Below are 16,965 nucleotides of genomic sequence, written 5' to 3'. Positions count from 1 at the left end.
TCTAAAACCAGTGAATTCTTCCTTCCTCTCTCCTTCCCTCCTTCCTCCTTTCCTCCCTCCCTTCCTCCCTCCCTCTCTTCCTCCCTCCCTTCCTCCTTCCCTCCTTCCCTTCCTTCCCTCCTTCCTCCCTCCATCCCTTTCTTCCCTCCTTCCTCCCTCCCTCTCTTCCTTCCTCCTTCCCTCCCTCCCTCCCTTCATTTCCACCCTTCCCTCCCTCCCTCCCTCCTTCCCTCCCTCCTTCCCTCCCTCCCTCCCTTCCTTCCTCCCTCCCTCTCTCCCTCCCTTCCTACATGCAGAAATACCTGAATGACAGTGGAAAAAGAAGATCAGATTGAGTTTAACAATTTCTTCTTGCTAGACACCCCCCCCAAAAAAATCACTTGCTAGAAGCAACAAAGAAAGGAAATTTCTGTGGGAGTCAATAACTATGTCCTTCCTCTTATTTCTTGGGTGACGTGACTTTTACTGGAACTGTGAAAAGAATATTTTCTCTTCCCTCTCTCCTCCTCCTCCTTTCTGCCTACCATTTAAAGAATTCACTGATTTTTAGGAAATTAAAAGCTACTTCTATTTATTAAGGTATCTTGTCTACCAGAGAGAGTTAGTTTCCATTTGTACTTAACAGTTCTAAGTTTCAGTGTGACCACTTCGATCAACATATCCATCGATTATAATTTAGAGATTTTTGCTCTGAAAAATCTTCTCTAAGATTCATAAGAGGGACGCGGTGGCTCAGTGGGTTAGGATGCTGAGCTTGTCGATCAGAAGGTCGGCAGTTTGGCGGGTCGAATCCCGAGTGCCGCATAGCAGAGTGAGCGCCTGTTACTCGTCCCAGCTTCTGCCAACCTAGCAGTTCGAAAGCACGCAAAAACGCAAGTAGAAAAATAGGGACCACTACGGTGGGGAAGGTAACAGCGTTCCGTGTGCCTTTGGCATCTAGTCATGCCGGCCACATGACCACGGAGACGTCCTCGGACAAGCACTGGCTCTTCGACTTTGAAACAGAGATGAGCACCGGCCCCTAGAGTCAGAAACGACAAGCAGGCATGTGCGGGGGAACCTTTGCCTTTACCTTTAAGATTCATAACTGGTATACTAACAGAGGTCTGTATTATAGATGTTATAAAGTAGTAAACATGTATCTCAGTTATACAATTTCAGACAGAAAATGTTGCTTCACCGCACTGAATCACCTTGTCCTCAAAGCTAAATGTCAGGCGAAAAGATTCTACCCTATTTTTGTTTTTATTATGTTTATTTATAATATGATTTATGACTTTTTTTATTTTATTTATTTTTTTGAAAAGAATTCTGCCAGCACAATCAGGGTGGCTATTGAAACACACAGAAGACGCTAAACTAAAACAAACAGAACAGTTATGGCTTAATAAAAATATGCAAATAAATACTCACATCATCAAAACTATCTGTATAAATCAGTGAAGAAACCCTGGGAGAAGGTTTATTTCAGTTCTCTAAAAGTAATGGCACCCTTGAGCTGAGTTTGTCTTCTAAAATTGCATCAGTGCAGTTTTGTTTCTAGTGTTATAGAAGTGGTTTGTTATTATCTTCTCCTGATTGTTTACGGTGCACCAGGCGAACCTGGTGCACCAGGCGAACCTGGGCGAAAGCCCCCCTAGTCACAGTGTTTGGATCCTGAGGGGTTAAAGAGGAATATATATATATATATATATATATATATATATATATATATATATATATATATATATATATATATATATATATATATATATATATATATATATATATATATATTCCTCTTTAACCCCTCAGGATCCAAACACTGTGACTAGGGGGGCTTTCGCCCAGGTTCGCCTGGTGCACCAGTTGCGGCACTATCTAAGCCGGGATGATTTATGCACGGTCACTCACACGCTCGTGACCTCTCGTCTGGACTACTGCAATGCTCTCTACATGGGGCTGCCCTTGAGGACCACTCGGAGGCTCCAACTGGTACAGAATGCAGCCGCGAGAGTTGTGTTGGGAGTCTCCCGATACTCCCATGTTACACCTTTGCTCCGTGAGCTGCATTGGTTACCAGTTGTCTTCCGGGTGAGATTCAAGGTACTAGTAATGGTGTTTAAGGCCCTACATGGCATGGGTCCGGAGTACCTTAGGGAACACCTGCTGCCGGCATCAACTTCCCTCCGCCCTGTGCGTTCCCACAGAGAGGGCCTCCTCAGGGTGCCACCTGTCAGAGAATGTCGATTGGTGGCCCCCAGGGGGAGATCCTTCTCTGTGGGCGCCCCGGAACTATGGAATCAGTTACCAGTTGAGCTCCGGATGGCGCCTGATCTTCGCTCCTTTCGCCACGATCTAAAAACATACTTGTTCGAACAAGCCGGCCTGGCCTGATGGGGGATTGGTGGGGTTTTTACTGTATTTTATTGGGGTCTTACTATGTATTAATTGTTTTTTTAGTGGGCATGTATTTAATCATTTTTTAACTTTTGTAATTCTGTGTTTTTTATTCTTGCCCTGTTCACCGCCCTGAGTCCTTCGGGAGAAGGGCGGTATAGAAAAGGAAGGGTTGTGTTTCAACAGGACCTTATTAAGGACGCTTTTGTGGATTTCTATTCGAAACTATATGCTAAAGAGGAAATTAATGAAAAAGATATTGATATATATTTGGAGAATGCTAGCATCCCGGTTCTTATGCAAGTACAAAAAGAGGGGATTAATCAACTGATTACAGAAGAAGAAATTTTCACAGCAATTAAGGAATTGAAGGTGGATAAAGCACCAGGTACGGATGGCTTGACTGCGGCCTACTATAAAAATTTACAATTAGAGATGATAAAACCGTTAAAGGAACTGTTCCAGACAATTCAGAGGGGGGGAAAGGTGCCACCGTCTTGGAGAACAGCTTTTATTTCTTTGATTCCGAAGGAAGACCAAGATGCTACTCAAGTTAAAAACTATAGACCAATATCACTTTTAAATACAGATTACAAGATATTTGCTAAGGTTTTGGCTAATAGACTGATGAGGGTTCTGCAACAGGTGATCCATGGGGATCAGACGGGGTTTATTAGTGGTAGGCAAATGAAAAATAATGTGAGGCATATAGTTGATGTGTTAGAGTTTTTGGAAAGGAACAACCAGATCGCTGCGGTGCTAATTTTTTTAGATGCTGAAAAAGCTTTTGATCAATTGAATTGGAAATTTTTGTTGAAAGTTTTAGACAAAATGGATTTTGGGGAAAATTTTTTACAACCGATTAGGGCATTATATCAAAAACAAACTGCCCGAATTATAGTTAATAATAGCTTGACAGAACCATGTAATATTGAGAAGGGCACAAGGCAAGGGTGTCCGTTATCGCCCTTGTTATTTGTGTTAACATTAGAGATATTATTGGTTAAAATTCGGAATTCAGGAAAAATTAAGGGGATACAAATTGGAGATCAGGACTACAGATTGAGAGCATTCGCAGACGATCTGGTTGTTACAGTGACCCAGCCAGAGAACTCTGTTGTGGACCTGATGGAGATAATAACACAATATGGGAAGGTTTCTGGATTTAAGGTTAATACACAGAAAACTAAAATTTTGGCCAGAAATATGACAGTTTCGCAAAAGGCTCTCTTAGAAGGATTAACTGGATTTGAGATTGTTAAAAGGGTCAAATATTTGGGGGTGATTTTGTCGCCCTCTAATACAAAGCTATATAAAAATAATTATGAAAAACTATGGGGGAAAATTCAAAAAGAATTGGAGAGTTGGGAAAAATTGCAATTGTCTTTGTTGGGACGGATTGCAGCATTAAAAATGAATGTCCTGCCTAAATTTTTATTTTTATTCCAAATGATACCGATTCTTAAGAAAGATTCTAATTTGGAGGAATGGCAGCGAGGTATCAATAAATTTGTGGGGGCAGGGAAAAAGCCACGAGTTAAACTTAAGATTATGCAGGATACTCGTGAGAGAGGTGGCCTTAAATTGCCTAATTTTAAATTATATTATGAAGCTGCTGCATTAGTAGGAATAAGTGATTGGATTAACTTGACGCAAGGGAGGTTATTAAATCTTGAGGGCCATGATTTGTTGTTTGGCTGGCATGCATATTTGTTGTATGATAAGAAGGTAGACAACGTGTTTAGGGTGCATATTTTAAGACAGGCATTGCTGAGAGTTTGGAAGAAGTATAGACATAAGTTAAGTTGCAAGATACCATTGTGGGCAATTCCAAAACACGCAATAGAAAATATACATGCTGGCTTCAAACATGATGTGACTATGTACAAGGAGATCCTTAGCTTGGAAAGAAATGTTTGGTGTTTGAAATCATATAGCCTCTTGCGAGATGAGAAGGTTGTTCAAAATTGGTTTCAATATACTCAGTTACGGGCCAGGTGGAAAGAAGATCAGAAAAATGGATTTACAATGACTGATGAAAATTTGATAAAGCAAATTAGAAATCAGGGACCAGCACATATCAAACGGATATATCTTGCATTGATAGAGATTGACTCAGAAACAGAGCTTGTTAAGGATTGTATGATAAAATGGGCCCAAAATATCCAGGAAGTTATCACAATGGACACTTGGGAAAAGATTTGGGTGAGGAGGGAGAGGGAAGGGGGGATTTTTAAAGGAAAATTGTACTTTAAAACTTTTCAATAAAAAAAAAAAGAAATATTAATAAATTAAATTAAATCACTGGAACACTGCTTTCTTAGTCCTCAGGGAGAGTCTGTCTAGCCGTTTTAATTAGCCTTCCCGAGCCAGATGCAGTCCAGATGTAATTGAATTGCAAAAACTAGAGTTACCTGTCCACGTGGCAGAGGTATTAGTGACTATAGAATAGAGCTGGAAGGACCTTGGAGGTCTTCTAGTCCATCCCCCTGGTCAAGCAGGAGACCAGAAGCCATTTCAAACAAATGGCTGTCCAGTCTCTTCTTAAAAGTCTCTGGTCATGAGGCATCCACAATTTCTGAAAGCAAGCTGTTCCAACGGTTAATTGTTCTCATTGTTAGGCAGTTTCTCCTTAGTTGCAGACTGCTTCTCTCCTTAATTAGTTTCCATCAGTTGTTTTCTGTCTTGCCTTCTGGTGCTTTGGAGAATCGGTTGATCCTCTCTTCTTTGTGGCAGCCCCTCAAATATTGAAACACTGCTATCTTGTCACTCCTAGTCCTTCTTTTCCCTTGACTAGACAAACCCAATTCCTGCATCTGTTTTCCACCAAGAGCCTTGGTGGAGCAGTGGGCTAATGCCTCCTTAAGTAACACCAGCTGCCTGCAATTAGTGCAGGTTCGCATCCCACCAGGCTCAAGGTTGACTCAGCCTTCCATCCTTCCGAGGTAGGTAAAATGAGGACCCAGATTGTTGGGGGCAATTAAGCTGACTTTGTAATAATGCCGCTTGGGGGGTGTATGAAAGCCCTAATAAGCAGGCATATACATAGAATGAAGGCTACTGCTAAGCTTGTAAGCCATCCTGAGTCTTCGGAGAAGGGCGGGATATAAATGGAATTAAAATAAATAAATAAATAAATATGTTTTAGACTCCAGGCCCTTAACCATCTTAATAAATCATCTTTTTAAGCACTACTTGTTCCAAATTGGTTAGGAATGGTGATCTCAGCTTAAGCTGCCTCTCTTCTCTCCCTTGTACAGTTTTTTTTATTTAAAAAAAATCATGTCCAGATCAAACCTTAAACTGCCAAAATGAGGCTACCTTTTAGGACTTATCATTTGCCAGAAATAAATTACTTTTGGTGCATTCTACTGGCAGTAATTGACAGACCAACGAATAGGTTGGACTCTGCATCTCTCCACATTCACACAGCATTTTGTTATCCACCAGCGACTGCCACTTGACCATCATGGTTTTACACTTAGACATCCCCACCCTCAACCTATTCAATGTCCTCCAAGTAAGATAGAGGAGGCCATATCCCTCAGCCATGTTCTCTCCTGGGATTATCCCTTGTTCTGTAAATTCTATCCTCCATCTTCTAATTTAGTTTTGCTCCTGTGTGCCTTCAAGAATATTTGTTCTTGCCATTGTGGGAGGACAGCACCCCCCCCCCCAAGATAAAGCAATATTTTGGGAATATTAAATGGCAGAATATTATATTTCCCAAAGGATCTTAAAGGCAGAAAAGCAGACCCAGTTTTCTTAATAGCCCAGGCAAAGACCAGCTCTGTAGAAATGCAGATTTGGTGATTCATTCAGGAACACTAGAGCCAGGAAGCTTGAAGCTGATGAGATTAGGAAATCAAAGACCCCTAAAATCTACATCCCCCACCCAAACTCTAAAAACATGGCTTTTAGGACATAATAGGGTCAGCCCACCGCCATCAGAATACTGAAAGAGCACACTGAACCTCAGGTCAAAGTTCATGCCACAGGAACAGGAAACAAACACAAAAGCCCAAGAAGGTATAAAAACCCACCACTCCCGGCAACGTGTGGTCAGCTGCTCCAGAGCCACATGTCTTGTGCTTCTGCTCTTCAACAAACTCCAACTTTCTTTCTAAACCAGTCTCCATTTGTTTTTTGGGGTTTTTTGTTGTTGTTGGTTTTTTTTTTAAATCCCATTTATATCCCGCCCTTCTCCGAAGACTCAGGGCGGCTTACAATCTAAGAAGCACAAATCATTGTGCTTAGCAATATTTATTTATTTATTTTATTCTGGGCTTGGGCTGGACCTTGATGAAGATTTTTTCTTTCAACACTATAAAACTCTTCCTAGAGCTAAGTCAACAAGTGTGGAGTACCTGTCCATTCAGAAGATGCTGGGGAGTTGCTGAGTTGCTCAGACGAACCTCTTTGCCATGCAAGCCCAGTGATTCTGAATGATCAGAAGTTTTATTCCATGTAGGATGAATTGAAATTCTTCTTCCCAACTGTTCATGTCCTTCAGGTCTTGTGTCTGCTTTAAATTGATTTTGTCAGGAAAGATGTAGATTGATGACCCATCCAAGTCCCTTTGCTGTGCTTTTTAAGCCCCCCGAAGGTGTAAAAACGGAGTGAACCACTTCTGTAATTAACTTATCTGTTGGCCTTGAAATAAAGGGCGAACTAATTGCTGAGAATTTTCTTCAGGCATCTTTTTTTTAAAAAAAAAATTCTGCACTTTTAATCTTTTGCCACCCACTTAGCTATAAATAATGAGTAGGCTGGAGAAAATGCTGAAGATATATAAGAATGCCTTTTGTTACCGAGGTTTGTGCATTCTAGAGAGAAGAAAAAACCTTGTTATAAGTTCTTGCAGGGGAGTGACTTACCCAAGAGACAAGCAATATTTAAGGTGGAAAAAATATATATATAGAAAGAGCTACTCTTGGCTTGCGATAAAAAAAAATAACGAAATAATACTCAAGCTATGAGAAAACCTCCAATTTCAAATTTAAAGCTTAGCTCTCCTAAGGACGCTAAAATGGCTTCTACAAGCCACGTCAAAGATTTGGTGCAATTAGACTTTCGAGTTGCCAACTAAAAGCCACAGCTTTGCATCTTGGTCCATCACTGGAGGGTATGAAGAATAGACTGGACAAGCATTCGAATGGGGTGGTAGAATGCTCCTGCCTTGAGCAGAGAGTTGGATGAGAAGACCTCCACGGTCCCTTCCAGAGCTAGGATTCTAGGATTGTTCTCCCTATTGCCTTCAACACTGGTGTTCTGAAAATGTTTTGGCCCTTCCAACTCTGAAATTGAGTTCCAAAGCTTCAGGACAGGGCTGAATGGGGCTTTCAGTATCTTTCTCCAGAGATGCTTTGCTTTGGATATCCCAGAAATCTCTATTAGCGTAATGAAATATATGCCATTTGAGAAAAAATATGAATAGAAACCTTTTTCATTTCCCTTGTTCAGTTGGGAGTCGTAGAGGCAGATTAGATGGAGAAGCATGTTTCATGTAGTGATGTGATCCAAGATGGTTTCAGGATGGCCTTGCATTGGTGGAATTTTCTTTCTATGGCTGGTTTTTGAAAGGACTTGGAAGATTTTCAGTATGACAGGACATTTGTTTAAAGTCGTGGTTTCTTTCTTTCTTTCTTTCTTTCTTTCTTTCTTTCTTTCTTTCTTTCTTTCTTTCTTTCTTTCTTTCTTTCTTTCTTTCTTTCTTTCTTTCTTTCTTTTCTTCCTTCCTTCCTTCCTTCCTTCCTTCCTTCCTTCCTTCCTTCCTTCCTTTCTTTCTTTTTTCTTTCTTTTTTCTTTCTTTCTTTCTTTCTTTCTTTCTTTCTTTCTTTCTTTCTTTCTTTCTTTCTTTCTTTCTTTCTTTCTTTCCTCCTTTTTTGCTGAATGTTTAATCCTGGGAGGTTGATTTGTAATTTGTTGATAGTGTTCTAGTTATGCTTATGAACATTTTTATAAACTGTACTTGGTGCAGCTATGCTTTGAAGAATGCTTCAATATATTTTAATGAATAAGGATAAGGATAAATGAATGCAAGGCTCATTTGGACATGCTATATCTCACTGGGGATTTCATTTCTCGTACAAGATGGGATCATATTGTAGATTGTCGGCATTCATCCCTGTAACCTTGAACTGTGACTTGATATAGCCTTCAGGAAAGTGATGTTATATGGGTGTAGAATTTTAAACACACACACACAAACATCAGATATATACATATTTGGGTGTGTATGCATGGATTATTGATCATGTTGCTTCAATCTGGATCACTTTCACTGAGAAACTGTTGGACTTGAAAAGTCTTCACTGAGGCTTCAGATTAGAGCATCCATGTTGACTGCCTCAGCCTTTCTGCCTGAAATGGACTTCTGTTCATGCATTGAGTTGCTGACATTTTAGCATCTGGGTTGCTGTTCTGAAAGAGATGGTTCAGTTTACATTTTCCCAGAGATAAGGTTTTAAAGCAATTCTACCATAGTGCTTATGTGGGTGCACTCATCAGCCATGTGGTATCTTTGGAGCGAAAAGAAGCTATTGCATTATAAAGGTGAGAGGGAATAAGCAAAGAACAGCAGGTAAAAGAAATGAACAAACTTACCTTGTTCACAGAAGGAAATGAAGGTAAAAATGGATTAAGATTTGGTGAAAATGAAGAGATACAATCTTGGGGTGAAGCGGGCAGATCACAAGGAGCTCCCCTATTTTCCATCCAAGTTGGCCTTCTAGTATCTTCCTTTATAAGGACATTGCAGGTTCTTCTCCTTTGACTCAGAAAGACAAACTTCATTGACCTTGCTTTTACTTTGAATTGTGTCTGGTTGGGTCTGGTTATGTGGCTGTTCTAGGCCAAAATAATATGGTGGCATAATAATTGGTGTTATTTACTTCTTCCTTCATGGTTTCTCACATTATTGTGTGAGCTATCCATGACTATGATTAAAAAAGGTCTAGTATGATAGATATTTTGGTCCTCTCTAATTCAAGACCAATTATATCCAGTGGTGGGATTCAGCTGGTTCGAGACTGTTTGGCAGAACCGATAGATAATTTTTGCTGAGTTTGGAGAATTGGTTGAATGCACACTGTTTCCAGAAATCCATTCTAGGCCTCGGAGGCCTGGAGGCGGCCTCCTGGGCCTAGAACGGCCCACCGGAAGTGCGTGGATGCCACTCCCAGAAGTCCGTTCTAGACCTCGGAGGCCTGGAGAAGGCCTCGGAGGCCTAGAATGGCCCATTGTAAGTGCATGGATGCCACTTCCGGAAGTCCATTCTAGGCCTCAGAGAGCTGGAGAAGGTCTCCCAGGCCTAGAATGCCTCACCAGAAGTGCATGGATGCCTCTTCTGGAAGTCCATTCTAGGCCTAGGAAGCCCAGGCCTGCATCCAATAAGAGAAACAGTTGTTCAGGTATTTGAATCCCACCACTGATTATATCCTTTCATATGGTTCTTTTTTCTTTTCTGTGCAGCATCTCCTCCACCTCTTTTGACCTGCACACCTTCAGAAACACTTTGGAACACGATAAGGACACCATGCTCTAATTTGTATATTAGCTGCCATGTCAGTTACACTGATAGTTCCCTTGGTGACCATAGGTTTGAATTTTCAATCAGTTCTCTGGCATGGTGCTTCAAAATTTGTTTGGAAGGTAGTTTAGAAGAGACCTAATGTGCATAGTCAGGCTTGTAATAGGGAAAAACAAATTTATTGAGCAGTGGCTCTCATGAGATTCTTCTTTGACCTTTGGCAACTTTCATAGATCAGGACATGTTTCCTGCAACCGGTGGCAAAGTATTCTGCATTGTCATGTCAATGTTCTTTTGCTTCACCTTTCACACTGGATTTCATTGTACCACTGCAAGACAAAATGAATGTATAATGTATCCTGAAGGAACACAACAAAACATTGATTCCATCTGATTGATTGTGAACGGTAAATGTGAATGGAGCTGAACTGTTTTGCATGATCAGTTGAACCTCAAAACTAAATGGTACATTGCTACAAGCTAACCTAAAGCAAACGTGCACCCTCTCTTCACACACTGGAATGCTTGCAGGTTCATGGCCAACATTCACACATGGGTGTGACTTTAGAAAGCCCTCAGAGAGTTGGACCATGTTATTTGGAAGACAGTACTTAGCAATTGAAATAGAGGCATTTCATTCACATCTGTCTCTTCATCCCTCTATCTGTCTCTGTCCATCCATCCATCCAAGGTACCCAAGAGTCACCCACAGCAGCTTCAGGATAGATGATTGATAAATGATAGATACAGTGGTGGGATTAAGCTGGTTCACACCACTTCAGCAGAACTGGTAGCTATTTTTTGTTGTTGTTGTTGTTGCCCAGGCCCAGAATGGACTTCCAGAAATGGCATCCACACAGAGAACTGGTTGTTCGCGTATTTGGATCCCGCCACTGGATAGATAGGTACAAATGTGTCAGACCCAAAGAACCAATAGTGACACATGGAATTACTTCTGGGTAGTTTCTTTATTGTTTACCTACAAACAGAATCTTGCCAGATGAAAGCAATTTTCTGCAATAGCTATAAACTGCTAGGGAGGGTCTGACTTTGCTGTCTTCCTATCTACCAGACATTCCATGTTCTGCTACCTCTATGCCCTCTGGGAAAGAGCCCATCCCTCCTAGGACACCTGACTACATTCCACCACAATAATATTTAAAAGGTAAAGGTTCCCCCGCACATGCGTGCTAGTTGTTTCCAACTCTAGGGGCCGGTGCTCATCTCCGTTTCAAAGCCGAAGAGCCAGCGCTTGTCCGAGGACGTCTCTGTGCTCATGTGACCAGCATGACTAGACACCAAAGGCCCATGGAACGCTGTTACCTTCCCACCGTAGTGGTCCCTATTTTTCTACTTGCATTTTTACGTGCTTTCGAACTCCTAGGTTGGCAGAAGGTAGGACGAGTAACAGGGGCTCACTCTGTTACGCGGCACTTGGGATTCGACCCGCCAAACTGCCGACCTTCTGATCGACAAGCTCAGTGTCCTAACCCACTGAGCCACCGTGTCCCTACAATAATATTATCTGATACCAAAAACACAAAAATGCACATGCACTAGGATCCCACATCTTAGTTGCAATATACCAGATAGCCACTAGATGGCACCAAGGAGAAACCCCTTCCAGCAAATGTCTGTATATTGTTGCAGGCCAGAAATGGTAGCTTTAATGCAGCGTCCATGTGTATACTGTATATAGACACAGACTGTCCTAGAAGGAACTAATAGCTTTTTACTCTTTTCATTAGGCTAATTCCTGTGAATCCGGAACATTTCCAAGGCTCTTTTTCATTTCCTTACATGTACTACACACCTCCTTTCTGATCGTAAGGAACTATTGGCTAAAGAAAAAGTACAACTACATAAAACACACTGCACAAAGTGAGTTATGATCTGACATTACTTGATTCTGGGGACTGCATCAAGAATAAAGTTAACACTGCTTTCTTTCTTTGTATAAAGTAATACTAATAGCAGTGTTGAAGCCAGGGAAGTTGTAACATGTCCACTTTTGTTTTTAATTGTATATTCAATAAAATTTGTTTTTAAATTTTAAAAAAAGAAAAGAATAAAGTTAACACTGGACAGGATAGCTATTGCAGTAGTTTTAAAAATGGGTATGCAAAATAAAAAGGGCTATTTATTTATTTATTTTAAAACACACCCTCTTCCTGATGAAATCATAGAATAATAATAATAATAATAATAATAATAATAATAATAATAATAATAATAAGAAGAAGAAGAAGAAGAAGAAGAAGAAGAAGAAGAAGAAGAAGAAGAAGAAGAAGAAGAAGAAGAAGAAGAAGAAGAAGAAGAAGAAGAAGAAGAAGAAGAAGAAGAAGAAGAAGAAGAAGAAGAAGTTGGAAGGGACCTTGGAGGTCATCTAGTCCAACCCCCTGCTAAGGAAGGAAACCCTATACCATTTCAGACAAATGGCTGACCAGTCTCTTCTTAAAAACTTCCAGTGTTGGAGCATTCACCACTTCTGGAGGCAGGTTGTTCCACTGGTTAATTGTTCTAAGTCTCAGGAAGTTTCTCCTTAGTTCTAGGTTGCTTCTCTCCTTGACTAGTTTCCATCCATTGCTTCTTGTCCTGCTTTCAGGTGCTTTGGAGGATAGCTTGACTCCCTCTTCTTTGGGGCAGCCCCTGAGATATTGGAACACTGCTATCATGTCACCCCTCACCCTTCTCTTCATTAAACTACACATACCCAATTCCAGCAACCGTTCCTTATATGTTTTAGCCTCCAGTCCCCCAATCATCTTTGTTGCTCTTCTCTGTACTTTTTCTAGAGTCTCGACATCTTTTTCATTAGCATCTTCAAACAATCTGCCTTAGAAGGTTTACAAAGCTGAAAGATTTCTTGACTAAGTGCTTTCGGTAGCCATATACTTTTCTTTCATGGCAAGACAAATGAAAAATGGTTGAAGACAGTCAAATAATTCTCGCTTGATCTTAGAGGCTGAATGTGGAACGCGTTTTGTCTAATCTGGGTTCTACTGGAAGCCAAAATAGCTTACATTCTTTCTGCTTTACCCTTATCTCTCATTTGCAGTGATAAGTAGCCTGTAGAACAAGCATGAAAGGGCCCAAATTTCATAAGTTATCTTCCTTCAGAGATCTCTGAGAAATTTAAAATCTGTGGAAAAGTGTTGGGCTAGCTCACACTTACATTAGGATAAGGCTTAAATGACAAAGTCATAACAGTTCTGTGGAGAAGAGATTAGCTGAGACACTTGCTTCTTTACAAATTCAACTTGATGAAGGAACTTCCGAATACTGATCCAGAAGACTGAATTGCTGACAGGAGCAAAATACATAGTTTCCTGGGAGATCATTTGCCTATCCACCCCCAGGCATCAAATCATTAAAAGTTACTGTCATGGTTCCGATGAATGAGACAATTCAAACAAGTTGCAGGCATATTATTTATCTAAAAGCCTTTGTAATGAAATGAAACAATGCTACAAACATTGACAGTTACTTTATATATGCATATAGAGATCAGGTGGTCAAGAAAATCTCAATTTCTGAACAATATTGTAGTGTAGAAAAACTTTTTGTATGAGAAGGGCAAGCAGAGTCTAGGGATGGAGTCAAAAGAGGAATCAACCTGGAGTTGTTATGTTCCCATAAGAAGAGATCCAAGATCAATTCCTCTTGAATTTTGTTATCTCCTATCTAGTACCAATTTAGTGATGTTACTTGACTAGATTTATTGTCTATGAGCAATAAATCAACTAGAGCTAAACATGCAGTCCTTATTTTTCATGTCTGACAGTTTGGGTCATAGTAAGGTTAGACTTTTTTTTTAAAAAAAAATGTAGACTAGGAAAGGATCATGAAGGGCTCAAAATCCATGTTACTGAGGATAGGAAATCCAAATTAAAACAAATCCAGATAGATGGCTGCTTTCCTTTGCCAAAGCAACCAATAAAAGGGGAAGCCATTTCTCTAGCGATTTTATTTCTTCTTGAGAGCAAAACAAAAATGCTATTTTTGTGCAGTCAACAAATTCTTCGATTTGAAGGAAGATGTACAAGTTTGCATTAGGGGGAATTATCAGCTGCCAGTCTGAGAAATTTTCCCACATAGACTTGGAGGTATCAGGGCAAGGTTTCGATGAAATCTCATCTGTCATCCTCAGGCTGGTGACTTCAGCTTCGTTCTTCTGGGAGAAGTGTGTGATAGTGGCTGTTTTTTCTTCTTTTTTAAACTGCCAGAGGGGGTGTGTTCTGTGGGTGGAGGCTTGGCTGTGTTCTGATGGGGTGGAGGTGTGCTCTGATTGGGTGGGGGCTTAGCTGTGTTCTGATTGGGCGGGAGTGTGTTTTGAATGGGGGCTGTGTTCTGATTGGGTGGGGATGTGTTTTGAGTGGATGGGCTGGTCTCAGCTGCCAGCTTTAGACCTGAACTGGTGAGTTGTGCTGCTTTTGTTCGGCTCCGTGTTTGTGGTGGTGCCATGTTTTTATAGTGGGTGTCAGTTTGCTTATTGTGTGGTTTGGAGGGGTTTAAAGTGGCTAATGTTGCAGCTGTAGTTAGGTTTCTGTTTTGTGGTTGTGTGTCATTATCGTTGTGGGTTCGGATTTGCTTTTTGAATGGTTGTGTGGTGGTGATGTCATGTGATGTTATCATGAGTTTGGGTCTGTTATCATTCTTGGTGGTTGGGACTCGTCTGTCAATCAAGGCGGGTTTCCAAATGGCTGGTAGGCAAGAGGTATCATCTTGTTTGTTCATGCTGTGGGGGCGTTTTTCTATCTCAATGGCTTCTCTGATTATTCTGTTGTTGAAATGTTCAATTTTGGCGATAGTTCTGGTTTTTTTAAAATCAATTTCATGTCCCGTGGCTTTAAAGTGTTGGAACAGGGATGAAGTTTGTTCTCCCTTTCTGAGTGAGTTCCTGTGCTCTTCAATGCGTGCACTTATTCTTCTGTTGGTCTGTCCGATGTATGTGGTGGGGCAGGTGGTGCATGGGATTTCGTATACTCCTTGGTTTTCTAACCCAATTATGTCTTTGGGGTTTCTTAGGATAGTGGATATTTTTCTGTCTGTGTAGAATGCTGTTTTGATGTTGTGTTTTTGGAGGATCTTGCTCATTCTGTCTGTGGTCCCTTTTAAGTATGGGAGGAGGGCTTTGCCATTTTCTTGTTCTCTGTCTTGGATTTTTGTGGGTGTCTCTCTTCGGATTAAGTTGGTAATCATGTTTCTTTGGAATCCATTGGCTGTTAGTACATTAGCGAGAGTGTGTAGTTCGGTTTTTAGGTGTTGTTCGTCAGCTAGGTGTTTTGTTCTGGAGATGAGTGTCTTGGCTACAGAGTTGATCTGTGCTGGGTGGTGGTGTGAGAGTGCGTTCGGGTAGTGGTTTGTGTGTGTTTTCTTATGGTAGATAGTGTGTCCTAGGGAGCCATTGGACTTCTTGTAGACTAAGACATCAAGGAAGGGAAGTTGATTGTTAGCTTCTGAGACTAGCCCATCCACTCAAAACACATCCCCACCCAATCAGAACACAGCCCCCATTCAAAACACACTCCCACCCAATCAGAACACAGCTAAGTCCCCACCCAATCAGAGCACACCTCCACCCCATCAGAACACAGCCAAGCCTCCACCCACAGAACACACCCCTCTGGCAGTTTAAAAAAGAAGAAAAAACAGCCACTATCACACACTTCTCCCAGAAGAACGAAGCTGAAGTCACCAGCCTGAGTATGACGGATGAGATTTCGTTGAAACGTTGCCCTGATACCTCCAAGTCTACGTGGGGAAAAACCCGAATGACCAAAGATCTATATACAAACACCTGTAAAAACCTCAGAAAACATATATATAAAGAGACCATGTGAGAATCACGTCTAAGAAATAATTAATTTTAGTTTTTAGTTTTAAGCATTTGCCAAACAACCTGGTAAATGAAAGGCCAACTTTATTGATGACAAATGGCACCTGCTCGGGGTTCATTGGCCAAATGGACAGGCTAATGTTGTCATTGGGATTTCTGGCATGGGACCCAACACATAACATTCATTTTGTCTGACTGAAATTCTAAATTGAATGATTACTTATGTGCCATCAAATCAGTGTTGACTCTTATGGGTCACACAGATGCAGCTTCACCAGGATGATCTATTTACAACCTGGTCCTTCAGGTTTGCCAGTGGTGAATCCATAAATACTGTAACACCTGAGGTCAGAGAGAACAGAGAGGTTATGTTAGATGATTAGTGCCAGCCATTGGCAGTTCCCCAAAAAGGTCATCAGATGGGAGCAAAGAGGCTTCTTTGCTTCCACTGATGAGCCAAGGGTCTCGGACCCGACAGCCCCATTGGCGAGAGAGTTTTATGGTCAGGGAGGGACCAAGACCCCCCATAAATACCTCTGCACGAGGGGCTGCTCTTTGTTCTCCATTTCTCCTTCTAGTTCCAGTTCTCCTCTCCTAGCTCCTAGTCCTTCTGTTTTAGTCATGTAATGCTAGCTTGTTTTCTTTTATTTTATTTCTCTCTCACATGCAGGCATGAATGCTTTCATGCCAAGTATTTCTTTCTCTTTGATCTATCATTGAATAAAGCTAATATGATTGCATCTCTGCGTGATGCCTTTTCTTGGAAGCACCTTTAACGATTCATCGTGAGATCACCTCACAGGTTACAGGTCACACAATCTCTTAAATATGAGCCAGGAGTGTGCTGCAGCTGCCAAAAAAGCCAACTCGGTGCTAGGCTGCATTAACAGAGGGATAGAATCAAGATCACGTGAAGTGTTATTACCACTTTACAATGCCTTGGTAAGGCCACACTTGGAATACTGCATCCTGTTTTGGTCATCACGATGTAAAAAAGATGTTGAGACTCTAGAAAGAGTACAGAGAAGAGCAACAATGATGAACAGGGGACTGGAGGCTAAAACATATAAAGAACGGTTGCTGGAATTGGGTATGTCTAGTTTAATGAAGAGAAGGATCATGGGGGGACATGATAGCAGTGTTCCAGTATCTCAGGGGCTGCCCCAAAGAAGAGGGAGCCAAGCTATTCTCCAAAGCACCTGAAGGCAGCACAAGA

Source organism: Vipera berus, assembly GCF_964194415.1.
Source record: "Vipera berus genome assembly, chromosome: 4".
Taxonomy (NCBI): Eukaryota; Metazoa; Chordata; class Lepidosauria; order Squamata; family Viperidae; genus Vipera; species Vipera berus.
This window is presented reverse-complemented; position numbering follows the sequence as displayed.